Genomic DNA, 13155 nt, shown 5'->3' with positions numbered 1-13155 from the left:
ATAATGGCATATAAAGTGATTTATTGATAATGTGATATTAGAGTATCTATCTCTTGAAAAAAAAACGTTTTTTGGGGGTGTGCTGATCAAACAGTTCTGTTATCCATTTTACCTGTCTGAGATGATGTATTGATATAGCAAAACGATGAAACCAAAAAAGTTCAGATGCAGATGAGTACCAAAAATTGCTTTTTTTTTCTAGCATGCAATTATGCTATAAAATATTGAGTCTATTGTTATGCAAGTCTGCAAAGTGCATCCAGCGCTGCTCGCACGACACATTAGTACAACCACAAATTTTATTGAAATTGTTGCTCTTAGGGAGATGTCAAGAGGCCCGGAAAGGGAAAGGATGATGATGTTTGGGAGGGGTGGTTTGACAGCTGTTTGGAGTGGAGTACAGGCTTCCTGATTTCTCACAGCATAAATGCTCCTTCATTTTCCATTGGCTCAATCCCAGATGGATTTGTCTGGACTGAAACTTCACTGCTTTTCCTCACCCTTCTTTCAAATGATGTGAGCGAGCACTGTGTTGGAGAATGGAGAGCCAGTGATTTGTTGCAGCAAAGGTTGTGCTCTGCAGTACACCAATCACACGCATTTCAGACAGCTGCGTTTGTTAGTGCCTTGGCTGAAAGGAATCGGATGATATACTATGTTCAGTGGTTAAGCATGAATTCATTTTATGGTTGTTACGTTCCCAGCTGCGGCTGTTCAATTTCATGCAGTCTTTGAGTTTAATCTAAATATAGGTGCAGTGGTACCCGTTAATGTCCATTTGCTCTGAAGGTGAAACTTCTGTTGTAGCAGTGGGTTCAAAAGTGTGAGAACATTTAAAATCTAAGATTCAGAATCAAATGGAAATTAACCTAGAAATAATGTTTTATGATATGAAGCAAAAGAGAGCCATACTAAAATTCATGTTCATTCAACTTTTCACTTAAATATACCCTCAAATAACAGACATTTTCAAGACTCTTGGAAGTGAAAGTTGTCATAGTTGGGTAAACTTTTATAGTGGTGAGCAGGAGAATACAGCAAACATGATTTTGCATTCCCATTTTCTCCAGTAACAAACATAAAAATAATCCATGATAGGCTTTCCCATTACTTTCCAAAAGTGGAAAAAAATACATCAGAAAGAAGTCAAATTTACTGTCACTTCCTTAGCCAACGTATTAGAAACACCCTTGCTACAGTGTTAACTTTTTTTTGTAATTGAATGCCAAGGTACTATAATACAAAGTATGATGTTATAAATGTACAGCAATTACAAAAAAAAAAAAAAGAATAATAGTAACATTTATAATAATTCATAGTAAACATTTTTACATGTGGTTTGACTTTTAGACCCTATATCTGTGTTTATAATCTCTGGAATATTTGATTCCGATTGGTCAACTGCAACATTCTGTGGACAGATATTTTTGTACAATGATGACTGCTAAACTCCAGAGTTGAGTCGGAATTTCAGACTAAGTAACCAATCATGATCAATTGATCAATAGGCTGATTTTGTTATTTTGTTATTTTCTGTTATATTAGTTACATTTCTGTTACATTTGGTATTGGACTGCATTTCCCATCATCCTCTCTTTGACCTAACTACGCACACCTCTAAATCATCTAGCCTTCATCACCAGCACTATATAGAGCACGCACACTTCCCCAGTCATGGTCTGACCTCGTCTGATGCCACAGAGTCAACTGCTTTATGTCATTTAAGTCATCTTCCAATCATCACTTCATCCCTTGTCTCAATGCTGTTCCCGTGTGTGTGTGTGCTCATCAAATGCGTGCCTTTTTTTCTAAAAGTTTTCCTAAAAGCGCTGTCACAGTACATTTCTATAACTAATATTAAAACACATTTAGATATGCTGTAATAGCAGTTTCTGGCATTGGTCGTCACTAGATGTCAGTATATTTTTGATGATAACCGCCATATAGACCAGCATACATAAACATGAACAAAAAATTACAGCTATGATCATGCCGTGTGAGGACTCACTTACTGCAGGTTTGATCACTGTGGTGCACAATGGTAATTATTTTTAGGTATCCAACTGAATTTCTGTTCAGGCATTAGTAATCTGAACTGTCAGTTTGGTGATACTGGAATGGCATCCTGTGAATATAATGATGCACAAAATGGAAGACAAGATGCTCAGCAGATGCAGTCTGTAAACAAGGCCATTAAAGGTTTCATTTGTTGCACATTTTAAAGTGATCAAACAGTTCTTATACATTTTTAAAATATTTTGTGTTCTGATATACTTGTGTTGAAGTAGTTGCTAAGCTTTTTCAAACACTGAAGGGATCTTTCACAGTCCACAGGCCCTATGGCAAGTGTTTTTTTGCTAGTTTCAGACCGACGCAGTTTTTTCGTCCTGCGCCACGTTGTTTAAATAGCAAATGCATCTGCACCCATTTGTGCACCCATGGGGGTGCTAGTCTGAAAACGAGGTGTGTTCAGGCGCATTGTTGGCGCGTTGTTATTTTGAGGCAACTGAACTAGACTGTGCTATTGACCAACAAAAACCTGGTCTAAAGTCAATGGCGCAATATATGTTTAGTTATTTAAATGAGCGCGTTAGTAATGTGGATCCACAATGCGGGTACACTCTGCATATTACACACACAGGGACGGAGAAGCACACAAACTAGCCAAATATAAAAAATAAAAGGATTACAAAAGATTAATACTGTGTACATAAAGATATGGTGGAATCCGACTTGTCCCGTAGATGGTCTGCATCTGCGCTTTAACCTCGCGTACAAGCAGATCCGTTTGCACTCTGGAGATGCGTTCTTTACGCTTTCAAATTCCGTCATGCAAATAGCAATCCGCCATGGCCGAGCGCAACAGGCTTTTAAAGGGGAGGTGAGATAGCCTGGCTCCGCCTTCCTACGTAGGCCTACTTCCGCTCAATTTTCATTTTCCTTCAGATCTACGTCTGGGATTGTGGTATATTCTTATGTTTTCTCCAGTTAATTTTTACCGGTCCAATCAGCGAACAGAGGGAGTGGCTGAGAATGATGACGTTGAAGTTGTGCGCTAGTTTGAGTCGTCATACGTCAGGACCAAACGTTAGCGATTGGTTATGGCAGATCCAGAGTGACTTTGGGCAGATTCAATAGTTTTAAACTTCAACAGTGTACCCGCCTTCAAGGAAATTAACGCTTGTCAATGGAGAGAGGCCAGACTCTCTGTACAAATGAAATGTACGAGTCTGGTAGAACCAGGCTAGAGATGAGACTCTCAAAACTCACCCATTACTCATTAAGAGAATGAGTAATTCCCATTACCCTTTTAGACCATGCGCGCTGAACATTTTTTCCCGTCGTTAAACTAGCAAAAGTGGATTTGGACATGTCCTAAACCCTGCGCGGAGACGGAGATAGTTAGAGAGATGAAGGAAACAGGGATTCAACAAAGCAGGCTTACTAGTTGAACCACCAAGTAGTCTGTTTCAATGTTCGAGGCCAGACGATGAGTGGCTGAGAGGTGTGCACTTCAGTACTGGTGCTGCAGTGATGAGGAACAGGTCACGGTGGTTAGAACAACCATTCTATAGTTTTTGTTTATGGGGAATTGTATATATATATTTATTAGGCTTGAGTTTAATTAACCAAAAGTATTCAGAAAGTAGAAACTAAAAGGCAAGTGGCTTAAAGAGGCGAAATGATTAAACTAAAAGGCTTGTCGACTTAATTCTAACTGCTTCCAGTGTAATTGAATTTCAGAATGTGCTGGTAATGAGATCATGTAGTCCAATGCTTTCATCGTGGCCAGTTTAGAAAAAGGGGATTATCTGTTAGGAAATAATGATTCTGCATGGCCACTGATACATAACCTGCATCCACATGCATTTACGCATTACGGTACTCTCTGCTAACTACAACACTTATATTTACCTGAAAAACAGAAATGCTATGCCTTACAAATCAAATTAAGATTTTTTTTCTTCTCCAATGTCATTGTAAACATCTCTCAATGTTTCAGTGGACAGCACTCCAACTCTCCCACAAGGGGGAGACAGTCTAAATTGTCATAACAGGCCCTAGTCATCAGAATGCATGCTGGGGGAGAAAATCAGAAGCACATTTGGAGTTTGGAAATATATTTACATTTAATCAATTAGCAGACGCTTATAACCAAAGTGACATAAAAATGAGGGGACATAGAATCAATCAAACCAAAAATAAGGCAACAATATGTAGCTAAGTGCTGCGACAAGTCACAATTAGTCAAGTACAGTACTAACTTTTTTTTTTTAAATACATTGAATAGAATAGTAAGCGTTAGTATTAATGGGTCAACTGTTGACAAAATAAGATGTTCATTTGCAGAGCACAAGCTTCTGGAGGTATTTTGCTGTGTTGATATACTGTAATTATTATTATGGAGATTTATTCAAACATACATTAAACAATCGATAAGCTACAATGTTTGTGTGAGTATTCTGCATTTCTTCTCTTCTCTAGCCAGTTTCCTAATCTAGTTGTCTAATAAACCTGGCATTGTGTACTACAACGATTGGCTCTTTGATGAATACTTTGTTCTTTTGTAAGTCACTTTTGATAAAAGCGTCTGCTAAATGCATAAATGGTTAAAATGTTTAAAGAGTTTGAGTAAAAAGAGCAAAGTTATTGCCCACCAAAAGTTAATTACTATGTTACCTCTTACGCTTTACTGTGCTTAAGTTTTTTGGACCATATGTCTCACAAACGTCTTGCTGAAAACATTCACAAGTCTACCCTAATGATTAATAACCATCAAAGAAAAAAAGAGTTTCATATCAAACACTTTGTGTGACCTAGCTTCAGCACACACAGTTAGCCATGTGTTTAATTAGTCTTCTCTCAGCTCTTCAATTATTTAAGATTGCCAAGGCTTTGATTGCAGGTTAATTAATGGGTTGACTCCCAGGGGCACAGAGGTGTGAGATGAATCATGTCGCCGGCTCCATGCAGACAGACAGAAGCTCCCTCAGGGTCTCCTGTCCAACCACTGGAACCCTGATAGTGCTCAGGCTTATCTTACCTCCTACAAAGGATATAGTACATTTGTTACAAGTTCACCCGTGTGCAATACTGAGATTGCGTGTTTTCTTCATGCGTATAAAGAGTAAGGCTTGTTTATATTTTTCAGATGAAGATGAGCCAATGACATTGGCAGTTTTCTGAAAAAATGTCTGCCCAAGGGAAATCTTTTCAATGGTTTCCAGAAATGTTTTTTACTCCTAATTTAGACTTTTTTTATGTTGTTGGATGATGAATGCTCTCCAATTGGTTTAAATTTCTAAGGGATGAAAGTCATTTCCTGGAAAGTGAAGCACTGTGAACTCTGTGAAGTACCATACGATGTAGGCTATAAACAGAAATCAGAAACAAAGTGTTTTTATCGGTTTTATTAATGGTTTTAGATGTGAGAATGGAGAATGGTGAGTTTAAGGTAATGACAAAAACAAATTACATTACGATACATTATCTTATCACCAATTAATTAATTTCCTGTTATATTAATCTGGTACATCATTTCATTGAAGTCATCAAGGCAGGCTTCAGTTGACTGATGATGCTTTCCAGTAAAACTGACTTCCAAGAACAAAATGTGATCTTAACTTTGACTTGTTGCTTTTGTACTTGTCTAATGAACTCTCAAAGATTCTATCTTTCATCTGTAGGGAACTAGATAAAAAAAAGTAATTAATCCAATATGAAAAACACTGACCCTGATGTTGTGTAATTTTGGTTTCATTATTAGTGTGACAGTTAGAACTTTACAATTCACAGATCTCTTCAACACCATTTTATCAACTAATTAGCACTAGAATCAGCTAATTAGTGTGTTCAGCAGAGATATCTGCTCTCTTGTGAATGTCTGCTGTCAGTGCTTTGATGATTCCCAGTTCTCCAGTTTTCCTTGACTGCTCATCTATCTGTGTGTTTTGTCCACAGATTTAACTTAGCCCCTGTGGACAGGCATGTTTCTTGTGTTTTAATTAGATATTGTCTAATTAATTACTTTTTTTTTCTCCGTGGAATGTCACTCACTGGGAATAGGTTAAGAATCAGGCAAATAAAAACTACTTTCTGTTGCCCAGAAGAAAAGTGCCATGATGATTTATGAAATAGTTCATTCTTTTAGAAATTAAAAAATATTGACACATTACAAAAGTCTTTTTAATAACACATTAAAGGGTTGGTTGATTATGATTTCACTTTTCTAACTTTAGCTAGTGTGTAATGTTGCCGTTTGAACATAAAATACATCTGCAAAGTTACAACGCTCAGAGTTCAAAGCAAAGGAAGATATTTGCTTTTAAAGAAATCATTTTTAAAGGTAGGGTAGGTAGGATTTATATAAAAACTTTTTACCAAATTTGATTAAACTTTCTATATATATCAATGCATAATTAAAATGTAAGTACTCTGATAAAAAGAGTATAAAAATCGAGTGACTCTAGACCGTTTAATCTTCATTAAACACAGCTCATTATTTCCATTCGGGACGAATCACAGGATTGGCTTGCGCAACTGTCACTCTCCGTCGCCATGACTACTGCCGCTATTACTGGCTCTGCCCACGTGCGCGCAGTCGCGCACCCGTTTTTAGGTGGGAGTGAATGGAATTAATGAGCTGTGTTTTATGAAGATTAAATACACTAGAGTCACTCGTTTTTTTTTACTCTCTATTTCAGAGTACTTGCATTTTAATTATGCATTGGTATATAAAGACAGTTTAAACAAATTTGAATAAAAGTTTTTTTTAGACAATTCTGACCTACCCTACCTTTAAAAGACTACAACAAACGGCTGGTAGGGACTACACAACATTCTTCCCAGGTTAATAACACCACTAACCCTAAAATTTACATAAACCCCGCCCCCGGGAACACGTTAGGCTTTTTCGACTTCATGCAGCTCTGCGCAGACCGATCGGCGGCTGACTTGAAGCAGTGCATGCCAGTTAGAAATTTTGTCCGACTTGATACAGCGACGATGCCACGTGACTGTGACGTAAGCCATCAAAGTACCGCGAGAGCGATTCGAGAGCAGCCGGATAACTTCTCAAGAGTGGCTGCACAAGCTCTGATGACGACACAGCTGTTCCACGATTGTTGCGTGTTTATTTTCACACCTTTAGTTCCACTAAAGCTCACAAATCAGTTTTTTATAATCTTTGTATCCGACTGGAATCTTAACTAAAATGATGTTCACACTGTGTATCGCAACTGTTCAGATCCGATTTGTGTGTCCATGCAGCTCTTTGGCAATATGACAATGACGTTGCGTTGATGGAGGGGTTTGCATTTGCAATTGAGATGTTGTCTTATTTAAATTTTACAACATGGAAATGTGTAGCCGCTGCGTTGGACTACTGTGTCTTGAGCCTGCGGCAGAACTGTAGGGGGCTGTTACGGTATGTACAGATTTTTTGTCTTGTCTGCGCCGGTTTCAAAAATAATTATTTTCTGCTCGTCCGGCACTTTGCAACAACACAGCCTTGTTTCGGCAGCGACTTTCTGCATGTTCCATATAACAACGTCTCTTTCCTGCTTACTAAGTCCTTCTCTATGTGATTTCGCAGCTTCCACATGTTTTTTCGTGGTTTATTAGTGTAACAATGTGTTCAGTAGTACTTAAACAGTGCAATCCATGCTGTTGTTTACATCCAAGTGCCTCCATAATAGCCACACATCTGGGTTACCGCCCACAACCTGACGTCGGTGAAAACCTTCTATAGATTATCCTGACAGAATATGTTAATCAAAGACTTGAAGATGGTTAACTCCACATCAGCAACATAAATTCATCAACTAACCATTCAGAAATGTCCGGTTGCATTCTACATGTTGTCACTTCTTCTTGAACCTCTCCATCATTGTCCGACTCCAGTTTAAACATAAAAGGCAGAACAGTTTCTGACATTTTAGTGTTTGTCTGCGTGAGGTAATCGCTAACACACATGAGCTATTGAAGCTCCGCCCTCTGTGCCAGGAGCAGCGGCTCATTTGCATTTAAAGGGACACACGAAACTATGCGTTTTTAATGACCCTCAAAAAGAGACAATTATAACATGCTGTAAAAATGTATTGTGGCGTATTTTGAGCTAAAACTTCACATACACACTCTGAGGACAACAGAGACTTATTTTACATGCTGTAAAAAAGGACATTATACCACCCCTTTAAGTCAACCTAAATCTAAACATACATAGAGACAATAAAGACAAAATGCTAGCTTTTATTTCCATGTATTTTGTAAAAAATTTGCATAAGGTCAAAAAAGGCTGCTCCCACCTAGAAAACAAAGGTAAACAAAAAATTTAGGATAAAGTTTAGTTTAAAAATAAATAAAGTTTAAGTTTATTGTTATGAAAAAAAAGCACAAAAATACTATTTTCAATTTTTAATGAAATATATATTTTCCAAAACATGTTTCACTCAAAAACGGTGATGAAATCAAACCATAAATCTAAAATCTAAAAATGTGAGGCTTATATCTAAAAATTTAGCTTCCAGTAAGATTTTGTTTGGGCTCAGCAACAAACGTATCCACTAGATGGAATTCGTTTTCCAGTCATTTCCAATACTGTAATTTTTGAGCATGAAAAGTACAAGTGTGACTTTTTTTCATGACCATTTAAACTTTTCTTCATCCTTTACCAAGTTTCGTAACATTCCAAGTAAAAAATTCAAAAATAAAATAAAAATAAAAACCTTTTTCGGTCAAAAATGACAGAAGAGCACCAAAAGGGGAAAACCAATATGTGGTGGCAATTTTCCACTTTACTTTGGAAAAGAACAACTTCCTTAATTCTTACATTTTGTCATTTTGTCAATTTTTCCTTAATATAACCCCAACTCACCACGCCTCCACATGACCAATAACAAAGAAAATTCATCAAATCCAGTAAATGGAAAAGCATTCATCCTTTCAAACATAAATTGCATGGCAGAGCACTTTAATGGTCAGTCTACAATAAACCACATTTATGTATATTTTAAGGACAGTGAATGTCGGCTACAACATTTGGACCACCTTCATTCAGACTTTAATCTTTTTCAATATTTTCAGCAGGCAGATGTTTACAGTGACTACTCACTTACTTTCCTTAACCATTTGAGAAATGCCAAATGGATAAACAGGGTTTACATATTTTTCTCCTTATCTGGACTAACCACCAGCATACAAATATAGACACAAGTCTGCACTTAATGCACTCTTGACATAATTAAAAAGATATATCTCAAAATCCGTAATTTTGGAATAAAAAAAAGCCTTTATTGTTTTGAAATGTGCTGTTTTGCCTTTTAAACAGCTTTTACGTAATGCAATATCTAACCTCTTTCTAAACTCATAAACAGTAACAGTAACACTTCTGCCCTGCACCGACAGCCTATATAAGAATTTTTTGTGTGTATCCTGCAATGTCACACCGTGGAATAACACTGACACACACCAGCTCCCATGCTGATGCATTCAGCTTCCTCCGTCTCTTAATTCAAACATGAGATGTAGTAGAGACATAATATGTGGGATTGTAGTAAGAGAGGGAATTTAAGATTCTTTTTTTTTTCTTCTAGTGGTGAGGGGAAGGTTGTATGGCAGATAATTAGAGCCTAGTAATTGTATTGTGCTCTCAAGCTGGGGGAAAGCTGGGTGTCCATGGCAACTGATGGAAAAGTGAGTCATCTGAGATTTTTGTGTGCACATGTGGGTGTGTGTCTGGCCGTGAGTGTCTACTTGGGAGTTTTTGTGACCACTAAAAGGGATGTACATCAGTGATTTTCACATTAATTTCAGGTACATGTGGAATAAGTGTTCTGTTTGTTTTCAGCAAGCAAGCATAAGGACTTTTTTGTCGAAGCACATTCACATAAAATACCCCATGCATCCATTTCTGATGAATTAAGGCGTATAATTGAAGGTAGCATGTATCATGAAAAATCGAATTTTCATTGCACTTCTCACATAAGAGTTTGATGTAGGCTACTATATGTAAACATATTTACTTTCAGAATAAATAAACATTTGAAAGTAAAAGGACAGTTGCTATTACTTTCTTTATTTTTTCAAAGAATGTTGAAAAGTTTGTCAAACATGTCTTTTTTCTTTGGTAGCATCTGGAAATCTTTATAACCTTCTGACTATGCAGTGTTCCAACAAAATAATTAATTTTTGACCCTGAACTGCCAGTCGGACCTTATTAGTTTGTTCAGGACATCTCAACTTGGATTGTTTTGTCAGCCTGTCACAATGTCGTGCAGGTTTTGCAAAAATGTTGTGTCATTAAAAGCTGTTGCAATTACAACTGCTAACTTACAACACAACCCATAAGTAGCCAATGTGAATAGAGTGTCTACATGGAAGTTTCAGTAGAAAAAGGGCGATTATATTTGTATGTTTATTCAGCAAAGGCGTATTAAACTCCTCAAATCCTGAAAATAATATCACTGTTTCTACAAAAACTGTTTTCATCATTGAAAATATTTTTTTTTTCTTGAGCACCAAATCTCTGAAGGATCATGTGAGACTGATGACTTGATGAATGATGCTGAAAATTGAGCTTTGATATCAATAAAGTTAACACTACAATAAGGTCCCATTAGTTAAATGCATTAACTAACTTTAATTTAAAACGAGCAATGCATTTGTTACATTATTTATTAATGATTGTTAACGTTAGTTAATAATAATGCAACTATTCATTTTTAGAACATGTTGATTCAGGTTCATTACATATTAACATGAGACAGCTTTTGATTTTAATAATGTATTATTAAATGTTGAAATTAACAAATAATGTTTTAGAGGTAATTGTTTGCTCATGTTAACAAATGTTAACAATTGGAAACTTGTTATTAAGTTATACATTACTTAATTATTATTATTTATTTTTTAAATTTGCAATAATATATCACAATATTACTGTTTTTCTGTCAAATAAATACAGCCTTGGTGAGCATAAAATACTTATTTCAAAAGACTATCATTATTTTATAATTTTAAGTGAACTTCAGTCCAGATTGGAAAGTGCACTCTAAAAACTAATTCAGAGGACCTTTAGTCATTACTTAAATATACATATTGTTGTGAAATAAAAAATCAAGTTCTGAGATACAGTTAGACTTTTTACTTGTAATTGTTATTTTATTGAGCTTGGATGACACACAAATTATGCCTATTGATTCAATATACTATCATGACTTGTCAGAGTTTAACATTTTCAGTCAATCAAAAATCATTTAATTTTAAGTTCTGCTAATGTAAAATACAATTTGATGACGTGTAAACGGCCCACAGTTTCCGCGCGCATGCATGTTCAATGCCAGACGACGAGTGGGACCACACAGTTGAAACTCAATCTGGTGAATGGTGTCAGCCATTGCGTGTACTTACCAAAGATGAAGTTGCCTGGCAGTGGGAGGAGGAACATCAGCGCGCATTCAACAAATTGAAAACAATGCTCACTGAGGCCCCCTTGCTCAGATACTATGATGTCAGTCTACCAGTAACACTTTCTGTTGATGCATCTAAAAGTGGACTGGGTGCTGTTTTACTTCAAGAAGAAAAGCCAGTGGCTTACGCATCGCGTGCATTAACTGAAACAGAACAGCGTTACGCGCAAATAGAGAAGGAGATGTTGGCGATTGTGTTTGGAGCAGAGCGTTTTCATCAGTATGTTTATGGAAGAGAGATAGACGTACAATCCGACCACAAACCGCTGGAAGCAATAATGAAAAAGCCGTTGAGCAGCGCTCCAGCTAGAATTCAGAGACTGTTGATGAGATTACAAAGATATCACGTGAACGTACAGTACAAGCCAGGTAAAGAGATGTATGTAGCGGATGCATTGTCCAGAGCATACTTACCTGAGACAGAGTCTCCTGATAAAGAAATAGAAGCTCAGGTGCATATGGTAATGTCAAACCTACCTGTGACAAATGAGAAACTAGAAGAATTCAAAAAGGAAACAAAAAAGGATGTGATTCTGACAAAACTCACTGAGACAGTGCTAAATGGATGGCCTGAAAAGAAGAGCCAAGCAGCTAAAGAAATCCAAGGATATTGGAACTTCAGAGAGGAAATCTCAGTTGTGGATGGAGTTTTGTTCAAAGGAGAACGGCTCATAGTTCCAGCATCAATGAGAGCAGATATGCTAAGGCGAATTCATGAAAGTCATCTAGGCATAGAAAGCTGCAGACGGAGAGCGAGAGATGCGCTCTTTTGGCCTGGAATGTCACAAAGCATAACAGAGATGGTAAACAACTGTGATGTGTGCAGCACATACCAGAAACGCCAAACCAAAGAGCCATTACATCCACACAGTGTTCCTGAAAGACCTTGGCAGAAAATAGGTGTTGATTTGTTTACCTTTGACCAACAGGAGTATCTACTCATACTGGATTATCGCTCCAAATTCATTGAAGTCGAGTGGCTGAGAACAGATACAAGAAGCACAACAGTCGTTACCCATCTGAAGTCACAATTCGCCAGACATGGAATTCCTGAAACCGTAATTTCAGACAATGGGCCACAGTTTAGCTCACGTGAATTCCAAGTTTTTGCGAAAGAGTGGGAATTCATGCACAAAACCTCTAGCCCCCATCACGCACAGTCGAATGGAATGGCGGAAAGAGGAGTACAGACTGTCAAAAATATGCTAAAGAAGGCAAAGGCTGATGGAAAAGATCCTTACCTGTGTCTGCTGAACCTGAGAAGCACACCCATGGAGGATATTGGAGTATCTCCAGCCCAACTGTTGATGGGTCGAAGACTAAGAACAAGACTTCCGATAACATCAGAGTTGCTGAAGCCTAGCATGGTAACTAACCCAGTACAGCAGGTGTTAGAAAACAGGCAAAAGAAGCAGAAGGAATATTTCGACCAAAGATCCAAACCTCTTCAGAAACTTCATGTTGGCGACAATGTAAGAATATGGCAAGATGGCACATGGAATCCAGCTGAAGTTACTGGACTTTCTGAGCAGCCAAGATCTTATGTTGTTAAGACACCTGAGGGGAAGGTGTACAGAAGGAACAGAAAGTTTTTAATGAAATCAAAAGAACAAAGTGAAACACCAAGGAAGGACACGGACAATCAAAATGTGACTGAACAAAAGTGTTGTGACAACACAGAGGAAAA

At 37.3% G+C, this 13155-nt stretch overlaps 1 protein-coding gene across 1 annotated transcript in view; it reads right to left on the bottom strand.

The window, feature by feature from the left end:
* sf3b5 (splicing factor 3b, subunit 5) overlaps positions 1 to 9380 on the bottom strand; it is a 40728-nt gene extending 31348 nt beyond the window's left edge. The window contains exon 1 of the mRNA XM_079636032.1: positions 9369 to 9380. The gene's annotated coding sequence lies outside the window, so the exon portion shown is untranslated. The remainder of the gene's footprint in view (positions 1 to 9368) is intronic.
* Positions 9381 to 13155: the final 3775 nt, after the last annotated feature.

The sequence above is a fragment of the Phoxinus phoxinus genome (genome assembly GCF_949152265.1).
Source record: "Phoxinus phoxinus genome assembly, chromosome: 14".
NCBI lineage: Eukaryota > Metazoa > Chordata > Actinopteri > Cypriniformes > Leuciscidae > Phoxinus > Phoxinus phoxinus.
This window is presented reverse-complemented; position numbering and strand designations above follow the sequence as displayed.